We start from the raw sequence: 14,276 nt of genomic DNA on the forward strand, positions 1-14,276 counted from the left end.
ATGGGACTGTTTAGTTGATCTATATGATCCTGATTTAATTTTGGTATTTGGTGTCTGTCTAGGACATTGTCCATTTCCTACAGATTCTCCAGTCGTGTTGAGTATAGGCTTTTGTAGTAGGATCTGATGATTTTTTGAATTTCCTCAGTTTCTATTGTTATATCTCCCTTTTCATTTCTAATTTTGTTAATTTGGATACTGTCTCTGTGCCCTTTGGTTAGTCTGGCTAAGGGTTTATCTATCTTGTTGATTTTCTCAAAGAACCAGCTCCTGGTTTTGTTGATTCTTTGTATGGTTCTCTTTGCTTCTACCTGATTGATTTCAGCCCTGAGTTTGATGATTTCCTGTCTTCTACTCCTTCTGGGTGAATTAGCTCCTTTTTGTTCCAGGGCTTTCAGGTGTGCCTTTAAGCTGCTAGTATATGCTCTCTCCAGTTTCTTTTTGGAGGTATTCAGGGCTATGAGTTTTCCTCTTAGCACTGCTTTCATTGTGTCCACTATTTGCAGATGATATGATAGTCTGCTTAAGTGACCCAAAAAAACTCCACCAGAGTACTCCTACACTTCAACAAAGTGGCTGGTTATAAAATCAACTCAAGCAAATCAGTAGCCTTCCTATACTCAAAGGATAAGCAGGCTAAGAAAGAAGTTAGGGAAATGACACCCTTCGCAATAGTCACAAACAATATAAAGTATCTTGGTGTGACTCTAACCAAACAAATAAAAGATCTGTATGACAAGAACTTCAGGTCTCTGAAGAAGGAAATCAAAGAAGACCTCCGAAAAAGGAAAAATCTTCCATGCTAGTGGATTGGCAGAATTAATATAGTTAAAATGGCCATCTTGCCAAAAGCAATCTACAGATTCAATACAATCCCCATCAAAACCCCAACTCAGTTCTTCATAGTTAGAAAGAGCAATTCTCAAATTCATCTGGAATAACAAAAAAACCCAAGATAGCTAAAACTATTCTCAACAGTAAAAGAACATCTGGGGGAATCAGTATCCCAGACCTCAAGCAATAATACAGAGCAATAGTGTTAAAAACTGCATGGTATTGGTACAGTGACAGGCAAGTGGATCAATGGAATAGGAGTGAAGACCCAGAAATGAACCCACACACCTATGGTCACTTGATCTTCCACAAAGGAGCTGAAAACATCCAGTGGAAAAAAAAGATAGCCTTTTCAACAAATAGTGCTGGTTCAATTGGAGGACAGCATGCAGAAGAATGCAAATTGATCCATTCTTATCTCCTCGTACTAAGCTCAACTCCAAGTGGATCAAGGACCTCCACATAAAACCAGACACACTGAAACTAATAGAAAAGAAACTGGGGAAGACCCTTGAGGACATGGACACAGCGGAAAAGTTCCTGAACAGAACACCAATAGCTTATGCTCTAAGATCAAGAATTGAAAAATGGGACCTCATAAAATTACAAAGTTTCTGTAAGGCAAAGGACACCGTCAAAAGGACAAAACAGCAACCAACAAATTGGGAAAAGATCTTCACCAACCCTATATCAGACAGAGGGCTAATATCCAATATATACAAAGAACTCAAGGAGTTAGACCCCAGAGAACCAAATAACCCTATTAAAAATGGGGTACAGAGCTAAACAAAGAATTTTCACCTGAAGAAATTCAGATGGCTGAGAAGCACCTTAAGAAAGGCTCATCAACATCATTAGTCATTAGGGAAATGCAAATCAAAACAACCCTGAGATTTCACCTCACACCAGTCAGAATGGCTAAGGTTAAAAACTCAGGAGACAGCAGGTATTGGCGAGGATGTGGAGAAAGAGGAACACTCCTTCACTGCTGGTGGGATTGTAAGATGGTACAACCACTCTGGATATCAGTCTGGCGGTTCCTCAGAAAACTGGGCAAGACACTTCCGGAAGACCCCACTATACCACTCCTGGGTGTATACCCAGAGGATTCCCCGGCATGCAATAAGGACACATGCTCCACTATTTTCATAGCAGCCTTATTTATAATAGCCAGAAGCTGGAAAGAACCCAGATGTCCCTCAATGGAGGAATGGATACAGAAAATGTGGTATATTTACACAATGGAATACTACTCAGCAATTAAAAACAATGAATTCACGAAATTTGTCGGCAAATGGTTGGAATTGGAAAATATCATCCTAAGTGAGGTAACCCAATCACAAAAGAATACACTTGGAATGCAATCACTGATAAGTGGATATTAATTAGCCCAGAAGCTCTAAATACTCAAGACACAATTAGCATATCAAATGATTCCCATGAAGAAGGAAAGAGAGGGCCCTGGTCCTGGAAAGGCTTGATCCAGCATTGTAGGGGAGTACCAGGACAGAGAAATGGGAAGGGAGTGATTGGGGAATGGGTAGAGAGAAGAGGGCTTATGGGACATATGGGGAGAGGGGAACCGAGAAAAGGGAAAGCATTTGGAATGTAAACAAAGAATATAGAAAAAAATAAAATAAAATAAATTAACTCAAAGAAATCAGTAGCCCTCCTTTATACAAATGATAAATGGGAGGAGAAAGAAGTTAGGGGAACAGCATCCTTTACAGTAGTCATGAATAATATAAAATATCTTGGTGTAACTCTAATCAAGCAAGTGAAAGACCTATATGACAAGAATCTTCAAGTATCTGAAGAAAGATATTGAGGAAGATATCAGAAGAGGAAAAGATCTCCCATGCTCATGAATTGGTAGGATTAACATAGTGGAAATGGCCATTTTACAAAAAACAATCTACAGATTCAATGTAATCCCATCAAAATTCCAACACAATTCTTTACAGACCTTGACAGAGCAATTCTCAATCTCATATGGAAAAACAAAAATACCAGGATAGCAAAACAATCCTGAACAATAAAAGAACTTCTGAGGTATCACCCCCCCATCCCTGACCTAAAGCTCTACAACAGAGCAATAGTAATAAAAACTACATGATATTGATATAGGAACAGACAGGTATCTGATGAATGGCCTCAAATCAAAGACCCTGAAATAGACCATACACCTATGGACACTTGATTTTTGACAAAGAAGGCAAAACCATACAATGGGGGGTGGAGGGGAAGAAAGCATCTTTACCAAATGGTGCTGCTCTAACTGGCTGTCAGCATGTAGGAAAATGCAATTGGATCCTTTTCTATTACCCCGCACAAAACTCAAGTCCAAATCAATCAAAAACCTCAACACAAGACTGGATACACTGAATTTATTAGAAGAGAAAGTGGGAAGTATTCTTGAACTCATCAGTACAGAAGACCACTCCCTAAGCAGAACACCAATGGCTCAAGCTCTAAGATCAACAACTTATAAGTAGGACTGCTTGCAACTGAAAAGCTTCTGTAAGGCAAAGGACACTGTCAATAGGACAAAATAGCAGCCTACAGATAGTGAAAGAATCTTCACCAACCATACATTTGACAAAGGACTGATATCCAAAATTCATAAAGAACTCAAGGAATTAGACACCAACATCCCAAATAACCAAATTTTATAATGGGATACAGAGCTAAACAAAGAATTCTCAACAGAGGAACCTTGAATGGTAGAGAAACACTTAAAGAAATGCTCAACATCTGTAATCAAAAGAAAATGCAAATCAAAATGACCCTGAGTTCCACTTTACACCCATCAGAATGGAAATGATCAAAAACTCAAGCCACAGCAGATGCTGAAGGGGATGTGGAGCAAGGGGGAGCACTCCTCCACTGCTGGTGGGAGTGCAAACTGGGGCAGCCACTTTGGAAATCAGTCTGGCGGTTCCTCAGAAAACTGGAAATAATTCTACCTAAAGACCCAGCTATACCACTCTTGGACATATACCCAAAAGATGCCCCACCATGACACAGGGACACATGTTCCACTATGTTTATAGAGCTTTATTCATAATTGCCAGAAAGTAGATGTACCACAACTGAATAATGGATGCAGAAAATGTGTTACATCTACACAATGTAATACTATTCAGCTATTAAAAAAAATAACATGAAATTTGCAGGCAAATGGATGGAACTTGAGAATATCATCCTGAGTGAGGTAATTAATCCCAGACTCAAAGGGGCATGCTTAGCCACATAGAATGTACTCACTTATAAGTGGATATTAGTCATAAAAATACCCTTGCTATACTCCACAGACCCAAAGGAGCTAAACATGAAGACCCAAGTGAGGATGCTTGAATCTCACTTAGAAAAAAGAATAAAGTACTCACAGGGGGCAAATGGAGAGAGGGGGGAACTGGATGAGAGAGGAAATACGAAAGGGATTGGGTTGGGGGTTCAGGATCACGTGTGGGCAGGGACGGGGCGGGGGATGGGGAGGGATGGCCAGATGGCCATGAAAATGAATGGAAATCTGCATCTGATGGGGTGGGGAGGTGGGGACATCTCGAGGATGTAACAGAGACCTGGGAAAGGGGAGGCACCTAAGTATCAATGGGGGGGGGGGAAGACCTTAGCCGTGACTCACGGCATTGGGGATATATAACCTGAGAAGGCCACTCCCTGTAACCAGACAGGAACCCCAGTGGAGCAATAGGGACTCATCCACAATACTTTCGAGCCAAAATTTATCCTGTCTACAAGAAATGCAGGGATGGAGGATGGAGCAGAGACTGAGGGAATGGACAATTATTAACCAGCCCAACCAAAGACCCATATCCCATGGGCAAGCACCAATCCCTGACTCTATGAATGATACTTGATTATTCTTGCAGACAGGAGTCTAGCATGGCTGCCCTCTGATAGACTCCATTCATCAGTTGACTTAGACGAATGCAGAGACCCACAGCCAAACAGCGGATGGAGCGTGAGAAATCTTATGGAAGAAGGGGAGAGAGGATTGCGGCCCTGAAGGTGATAGGAACACCACAGGAAGACCGACAGAGTCAACTAACTTGGACCCTTGGGGTTCTCAAAGACTGAACCACCAACCAAAGAGCACGCATGGGCTAGACCTAGGCACACCCCCCTGCACATATATAGTAGCAGATGTGCAGCTTGGTCGTCATGCAGGTCCCAAACAACCGGAGCAGGGGGCTATCCCCAAAACTATTGCCTATTCATAGGAGATGTTCTTCTAGCTAGGTTGCCTGATTTGGATTCAGTGGGATAGGATGTGCTTAGCCCCACAAAGACTTGATGTGTCAGGGCCAGGGAATACCTGAGGGGGGGGGGCTGTTCACCCTCTTAGAGAAGTAGGAGATGAGGGGATGGGGGAAGGACTGTGTGTGCGGGTGATTGGGAAGGGCACTGAACAAAGTGTAAAAAAGAAATGAAAAAAAGAATAAATAAATACATAGAACACACACACACACAGAGAGAGAGAGAGAGAGAATGAGAATGCGCCCAGTTGTGGTGGTACACACCTATACTCCTAACACTCAGAAGGCGGAAGCTGAAAGACCACAAGCCAGACGAAGCATGGACTAGGGCTCGTGTGAGCTCTTGTCTCACACAAACAAGCAAACAAACCATCACAGAGTTAAACTGCAATCATTAAGTCATAATAGTGGTTCAGTAGCTCATCTAAATACCTCTCGGTGGGTGACAAGCCTCCAAAACCAGTCGGTAAAATCTCTGATCTTCCAGAAGGCAGAAAGCCCTGGTGTCCACCACGAAACAAGTCTCAGTATGCACTCAGTGCTGGGGCTTCCCATCTACAGCCTAAGTGCAGAACATCCCAAACCATTCCCATCTTCACTGCACTAACTCTGGGAGTCAGAGGGATTGCTTTCATGACACAGCTCATTAAAACAGAGGAGACGACATGGACCAAGAAAAGGGATCTGTTTTCTAATGAGGCTAAATCAGATGTACCCGAATTGGAGTATGGGCTGAAAGGAGAGGTAGAGCCAATCTGTGCCTACTTTACATCGTTGGAAAGCTCTAGAGCAGAGCAAAACTGTGCATATGCTCAAAAATCTGCAAGTTGGATACATAGATCACAAGGAAATTATTTTCACACATCAATGGAATGGCCCCCTTTCATAACAGAATGTACAGGGAAACAACCACTGCGTGAGAAGCACGTTCCCATGAATTCAGAGCCGTGGGTACAAAACATACGAACCATCTGATCAGCTACAGCCCGTACTTGCAGCCTTTGCTATTGTACAGGGGACCCAGCAGGAGCAAAACTGTACAAACACAGTCACAAATGGAACACCACAACAACAAAAAACAATTTCAACAAAGAACTCCATAGGCTACTTACTGGTCACTGAAAAAAAATACATGTTCTCAAGCATTTTGATATTTGTTTCTACAGAACAATGCTGGATTCTAGCTTTCTTTCCAGATTTGGTATTTATAACATAGCAGTAAGGCCAAAGTTGAAGACAACAAAATTTTATAGCTTGATTGTGTGGGACACACTCTAATATTAACAATTTGTAATGTACACAGAATTCAATTATTTTTCTATTCTGTATTTTGGAATGACTGCATTCTTAGGTTAGTGGTTCCCAGACTTAAATTTGGGGGTGAGGGGGGCAGTAGGAATTCCCAGAGGAATAGAAAGTGCCAGCAAAGTTGCCAAAGTATTCATTTTGCCAACAGTAACAATAACAAAAGGCCACCATTTCGGAGCGGAAAGGATATTTCAACACCAATAAAAAAGGGAAGTTCCTAATTTCAAAACAAAAGACAGCTCTTCCCAAGAAATGCATTGGCTAACCACAGAGAGTTCAAAACGGTATCATTAGAGTTTAATATAAATACAGAAACATTTATAACATTACATTTTATTTCATGACACTGTCTATGTTGCATTTACTTAAGGATTCCTTAGTAATTCCCCTTGGTTTTATAGTACATGCATTCAACATGGGTGGTTTAAATTCACATGGATCTAAAGTCTAAGTTTCTCAGTCTTCTCATCACTATCACAACCTTTGTCTCGGGTCTGTGACTATATCTCAGTGGGGAGGGACCTGCCATTGCAGCCCCTGGACCTGAGTTGGGTTTGTGAACACAAAGAAGGAAAAAGGACTGGGGGCAGAATACGCGGGAGAATTAGGAGTACCAGTGGGAGAGGGGTGGGGGACAGAGGCTATAGCAAAACACACTCCATTTAAAAATACCATGATTATATCTAATAGTTTGTATGTTAGTTAAAAAAAAAAAATAGCTGGATGCAGTGGCGTATGCCTTTAATCCCAGCACTCCGGAGTCAGAGGCAGGGTCTCAACTTTGACTCTAAGAGTTTAAAGCCATCCTGGTCTATATGGAGAATTCCATTTCAGCTAAGGCTAATCCTGACACTTCAGCTAATCCTGACACTGCATATCAGACAGACGCTCTACTTACTGTACCAAGAGAAGACCTTGACTGTTTTAATGCCCCCAAAACAGTCAAGACAAGCTAAGAAACTAAGAGACAGCAGCCCCCATGTCCCCATGCCTTTTTCTCTACGTGGCAAATAGGAAGAAGGTAAGCAGAGGCAGGCCAAAGAACAAGCCCACAGCTCCCCATGAAGTCCCACTGTTGTTTCATACTTTCAAGCCAATGACATCATAATGGCCTCCTTGCCTTTGAGTGAGAATCTGGGAGTTTATACAACAGGGGTTCCAAAGTCAAGTAAAAGTTTCCTCCTGAACTGGACATGGTGGAGCATGACCAACAATCCCAGCACCAGGAAGATAGAGGAAGGGGGATAGAAAGTTCAAGACCAGCCTGGGCTACATGGTGAGTTTCAGGTCAGCATGGGATACACAGCAAGCCCTTGTCTTAAAATTAATTAAAAAAAAAAAAAGAAAAGAAAAGAAATAAATAAATAAAAGTAAAAGTTCTGAAGCTTCACAGAGAGAAGAAATGAACCAAATGTTGAGGCCACTAGATGAGAAAAAATATGAAAAAGGATTTCATTTATACAACTGTATTTTAAATTTTATGATTGTGCATATGTGTAATGAAGAGTATGAGTATTGTGGTGTGTGTGTGTGTGTGAGTGTGAGAGAGAGACAGACAGACAGACAGAGACAGAGATAGACAGAGATCTGAGTGGAGGTAGGTGTACTCCTTGGTTCACGTGTAGAGTTGGCACTCCACACCTCCACCTCGCTCTAGGAATCGAGCGCAAGTCTTCAGGCGTGTGCAGCAAGCCCTTCTACCAACTGAGCCATCTTTCTGGTCCACAATTGTATCTTTAAAAAGCTGGACATCATTAGCTAAATATAGTAATGAAAGCAAGTTAGTCCATATCTCAGGCCACTCGCTGTTGCTGTAACTGGGTACTGCAGACAAGGCTACTTCAGAAAGAATAAAGATTTGCTCAGCTCCTAGCTTAGGAGGCTGTGACCTAGGCTGGGGCTGGCAGATGGGAGGGCCCTTGCTGCATCCTGCTGTGGTTGCTGGAGGTCATCACAGGGTCAGATAGAGCAAGCCTGCTAACTCAGAACTCTCTTCTCACAGCGCTGCTCTGCCACAGTAGGGTCCTCAGAATCATGAGCTCATCCTATCCTATTTCCCAAAGAACCCACCCCCAGAAACCACTGATGTCTGCATTTCAGGGTTAAGCTTCTAAGATTCGAGCTTCAGGAGACACATTGAATTGACCCCAATATGTTTGATATCTACTGCATAGAAATTAGTTACTTCTGATTGTATTCATCCAAGGCAGCAGTTCAACATAGACATTAGTCTACATGGCATGTCCTTGTTAGTTTTAGAAGATAAATTAAAAACACCCACACTCACACACACATACACGTACATACATACTCATACACACATATACACACACACTCATACACATATACCCTCACACACAGGCATACACACACTCACACATATAAGCATATACATACACAGACACATGTACACACACAGAGACACTCATACACATATACACACTCATATGCATAAACACTCACATGCACACTAACATATACACACATACACAGACATACGCACATGCATACACATTAGCTTGCACACATACGCACTTGTAGACACACATGTATACACACATGATTACATACACACTCACATACATACATTCATACACACAGGCAGGCAGATAGACAGACAGACACACACACACACACCATACAAGAGAAGAACAACTGTAGAATGAGATACACTCAGACATTTCCAACTGGGTTTGAGGCCCTGGTTCAGTTCACCACTGCCCCGCTGTTCCGGCCTCTTTCTCCTTCCATCTCTTTCCATTTTATTTTTCTCATCATGTTTTGACAGGTGAAGTTGCTCATGCAAAAACCATGTCATAAAATTACAGGAATGCCTCCGCTGCCTCCCTTTCCTCCTGGCTGCAGAGCGTGTGAAGCCTGTGCCCTCTACCCTTCAGAGGAGCTCAGGAGCCGCAGGAGGGTTGTCTGAAGCTGGCATGCTGTCTGTCTGTCTGTCCTCTGGCCTCTCCACCCAGAGTCGGCTCCCCACCCCAATCCCCATGAGACCCAGTGTGCTAGCACTTGGGGCTTCAGCCAGCACAGACAGGACACGGCGAGGGGGACAGGGCTTATTTAACTGCAGACTTTGTTCTTTAGTTTTTATAAAAAGCTTCATTGTTATATCCAATCCAAAGGAATTTAGCCTTTAACCTGCAGTTTCCAACTCCTGGTGCGAGGAAACTTTCTCTACTGATAAGAGGGTTGCCTGATGGAATTCTCTTCTTTTCTCTCGCATCCTGAAGGTGAGGCAACCCCCTGAGATGCCTTTTGGACCTCAAGTCACATCAACTAAATAAACAAAAGGGCTCTCTGGTAAGAGATCCACACAAACAGAATCTCCTGGCATAATAATGCACGGGACATACAAAGAACAGGATCAAACAGGCTTTAGTTTAGTGTGTGTGTGTGTGTGTGTGCGTTGTGTGTGTGTGTTGTGTGTAAAACACGCTAGTGTGTGCACATATGCATGTGCACATACAGACGTGTGTTTTACATTTCCCAATCTAATTATTTCCTTTCTCCATCTGTTCCTAAAAGCCCTATACTTGTTTGTAAGTTTCATAATTTATATAGTGATTTTAGATCGTTTTCATGCCCCATTCCCCTCTCATCTTTCCAACAAGCTTGTCTCGTACTTCAGTGTCCCCAAGGCACAGAGAATAGCACAAAAGTGGAGACAGGCAGAATCTGCCAGATGCTTAAAAAAAAAAAATCGCAGGTTCCTTTTGCTTATGCTGCCCTCAGAGCCAGACCAGACTTCACCTTCCTCTAAGGATCACAGTGGAAGAGGCCCAATCCCTTTATAATGACTGGGTGCCTGAGTCCCTGCCAGCTTATACTGAAATCTTTGTACTGCCCCTGCAGGTGATGGTATTTTAGGGGAGGCCTTTTGGATGTCATTATGTCATGAGGAAGCCACTTTCCTCAACAAGACTCTTATCAAAGCGATATGATTCTACTGTGGAAAGTCAAGGGAGAGGCAGTGCCTCTCATCAGATACTGGGTCTCCCGGGATAGTAATCTCAGATGTCCCAGCCCTCTGAACCATGAGCAACATGTTTTGGAGGAAGGGTTGCATTTTAACCTATTCCTCTTATCTGCATGTATATATTGTGGTGGCACACATGGCAACATGTGTCCGTGAAGGTCAGAGAACAACTTTCAGGAGTCATTCTCTCCTTCCACCATTCAGTTCTTAGGGGGTAGTTTTAGGTTGTTGGCCTAGGTAGCAGTTTCCTTTATTCTCTGAGCCTCATAGGCCCACTGGTAAGCCACCTGTGTACTGGTGTGTGTATGTGTGTATATACACGTGTGTGGGTGTATATGCATGTATATGTGTGTATGTATGTGTGTATATGTATGTATATGTGCATATGTATATATATGTATGTATATGTATGTGTGTATATGTGTATATATGTATGTGTGTATATGTATGTATATGTATGTATATGTGCATATGTATGTATATGTGTGTATATGTATGTATAAAGTTTGTTAGCTCAAAGAGATGAGCATACTCCCTCCATTGCTGAGTTCCACTGAAAGTTTGGGAACCGGGACCAGTTATGGGACCAGTTGAGCATGGCAGGGCTGGACAGAGAAGAAAGAGAGGTAGACCAGAGGAAAAGGGTCCCCCATCACCTCTGGAGGAACATTCGTGTGAACTGACTTCACCAGATCTTCATCCTCCTCACAACCATAGTTCCCACCTAATTTACCAAGTAAGATATGTATATGTGTGAATGTGTGCTCCAGTGTGAGCGTGCCTGTGTGAGACTCTGTGTGTGAGTGTGTTTGTGTATGTGTGAGTGTGGGTGTGTGTTAAACTGATGGTCTGAGTTTTCTTTTTAAATGTGTGTGTATGTACACGTATTATATTGTGTACGTGAGTGAGTAGGTGTGTCTGTGTGCCTGTTGTGAGTGTGGAGGCTAGAGGACATCCTCAGAAACTCTGGAGAAAGTATCTGGCCTGAAGCTCACTCATTAGGCCAGGCTAGCCAACAAACTCCAGGAATCTTCCTGCCTCTGCCTCTTCAATGCTGTGATCACAGGTGCGTACCACAGCACGGGCAACGTCAGGCTGGTTTGGGGATTGAATTCAGATCCTTGTGCTTGTGAAGCAAGCATTTGACCAACTTAGCTAACTGTACTGGCTGGCTTTGTGTGTCAACTTATACAGGCTGGAGTTATCACAGATAAAGGAGTTTCAGTTGGGGAAGTGCCTCCATGAGATCCAGCTGTGGGGCATTTTCTCAATTAGTGATCAAGGGGGGAGGGCCCATGGTGGGTGGTACCATCCCTAGACTGGTAGTCCTGGGTTCTATAAGGAAGCAGGCTGAGCAAGCCAGGGGAAGCAAGTCAGTAAGAAACATCCCTCCATGGCCTCTGCATCAGCTCCTGCTTCCTGACCTGCTTGAGTTCCAATCCTGACTTTCTTTGATGATAAACAGCAGTGTGGAAGTGTAAGCTGAATAAACCCTTTCCTCCCCAACTTGCTTCTTGGTCATGATGTTTGTGCAGGAATAGAAACCCTGACTAAGACATTTACCCACCTGCGACCCTGCTGTTGTTTGCTATTGTATAACAAGTTATCACAAACAGCCACTTAAAACAACTCTCCTTGATTACATCTTAACTATCATGGGTCCATTATCTTAGCTAAGACCTCTTCTTCAGGCTTTAGCAGGATGAAAACGAAGATGCTGCTGATCAAGTTGGCATCCTCAGCTGAGAATGACTTGCCTCTGTAATCCCCCAATTTATTGAATTTGCTTCCTTGCTATTAGATCCGTAGCAAGTAGACTCACTTCTTTGGAATCTGATGTTGCCTCTGAGGCCTCCTAGTGGGTCCACTAGAAGGAAAGAGAATCACATGACTTTATACAATCACCGGAGTCACGCCTTGTTCCTGTGGTTAGAGGCAAGCCACCGGCTCTACCCACCCGTACTCTGAGCAAGCAGTACACAAAGGGGAGCATCCCGGAAGCAGAGATTATCATGGGGCATGCTGGAGACTCCCTAGGGCCACACCCTTCTCCTTTATCCTCCCTCCAATGGACAGCATGAAAAAGATCTGAGCCCCCTGCAATGGCCCAGGAGTCATAGAACCAGTTTTTGATAGAGCGAAGAGAGAGATTTTACAAACATACACCCTGACACACAGGTAAAATAAACCTAGCTGATTTTCCAAGCGGCTAACGGGTGCATGAGAAGTTGATTCCAAGCAACCCTGGCTTTGAAGCCCGATTCCTAGCTCAGTAGCTGTTTGACCTTATTTAGTCTCAGCTCCAACCTTTAAGATAGGAATAACTCTTTGTGGTTATTGTGAGAATTGAATCACACAGACCAATAAAGCACTTGGGGAATAGGTAGAGGACAAGTGTTTCTTAAATGGTTACTTTAGTATCCAGTAAGAGCCCGAAGTAACTCAAACAAGGTTCAGGGTTGAGTATGCACTCTAAGCACAAGGAACTGAATTGCCAGAGACCGGCCACCTTTCCCAGGCCTCGGAGGGTTGGCTTCAGGCATACCACAAAATGTTGGTCTGTCTAACTTCCTGAGTGACTCTAACAGGGATCTGTAGCCCAGTGTCTCCTTTGTCTTCATCTATGAAACCTGCTTTTGTAATGTCAGGTCCTTGCAGATCTCCGAATTTCCTAATGCTGTGCTTGAGGGATGGAAGGATACCCTCTACCTAGCCCACCCCCGTTCTTATTCCATGGATCAAAGCAAGTCAGGGGCCTACACCACTTCAAGGAAGACAGGAAGGGCCACTGTGTCGTCAGCTTGGACATGTCACACAGGGTCTCAGCATTGGTGACTACCAGAAATGCCAAAGGACAAGTAGGTATTTTTAGGGCAGCATGTGAATGTGCTCTTGAAGAGAATATAGCACTAATGACCCTTGTCATTTTCCTATAGTCACTTCTTCCTGATGTAGCATATCTCCACAAGGGCCTTCAGAAACTCAGGCATCACAATAGCACACTGGGTGTCATGTGAGACTCCTGACGGTGAGAGCAGGACCTGTCTCTAACTCAGATGCCTGCCTTTGGCATCCTCCCCCTACTGGGCTGCCTCATCTAGCCTCAATAGGAGAAGATGCCCTTAGTCTTACTGTACCTTGATGTGCCAAGGTGATCTCCATGGGAGACCCCCTTCCTCTGAAGAGAAAGGAAGAGTGAAGTGTGAGGGGGAAGGACTGGGAGGAGATGAGGGAGGGAAGCTGTGGTAAAGTAAATAAAGTTATTAAGAAAAAAGAAAAAAGAGAAGCGGCATCTTGATTTGACTACATTGTCAAATGATGCTGAAGAAATTAGGGAGTTTTAAAAACCTGACCCATGGGTAGCAGAAAGTTTAAACTATTCATACTCCGCTGTAGAACTGCTGAGACAATTCCTTGTAAGAATCTACACAGGTGACCCTATTAAATCTCGGATAGCATCATAAATGTTTTGTCTTTGAACTTTTATGTTGTCCTGTTATTTCTCTAAGCAAATTTCTAAGTTTGTATCTGTGTATCATCTGGACCTTCCAATGTAATAACAACTATTTGATTTTCTGAAGTAATCCTTTCTTCTTCTTCTTCTTCTTCTTCTTCTTCTTCTTCTTCTTCTTCTTCTTCTTCTTCTTCTTCTTCTTCTTCTTTTCTTCTTTTCTTCTTCTTCCTCTTCTTCTTCTTTTCTTCTTCTTTTCTTCTTCTTCTTCTTCCTCTTCTTCTTTTTCTTCTTCCCCTTCTCCTCCTCCTCCTTCCTCTTCTTCCTCCTCTTCCTCCTCTTCCTCCTTCCTTCTCCTCCTTCTCCTCCTCCTCCTTCCTCTTTCTCTTCTTCTTCATCTTCTCTGCGTCCTCCC

The sequence above is a fragment of the Apodemus sylvaticus genome, chromosome 20 (assembly GCF_947179515.1).
Source record: "Apodemus sylvaticus chromosome 20, mApoSyl1.1, whole genome shotgun sequence".
NCBI classification, from domain to species: Eukaryota; Metazoa; Chordata; class Mammalia; order Rodentia; family Muridae; genus Apodemus; species Apodemus sylvaticus.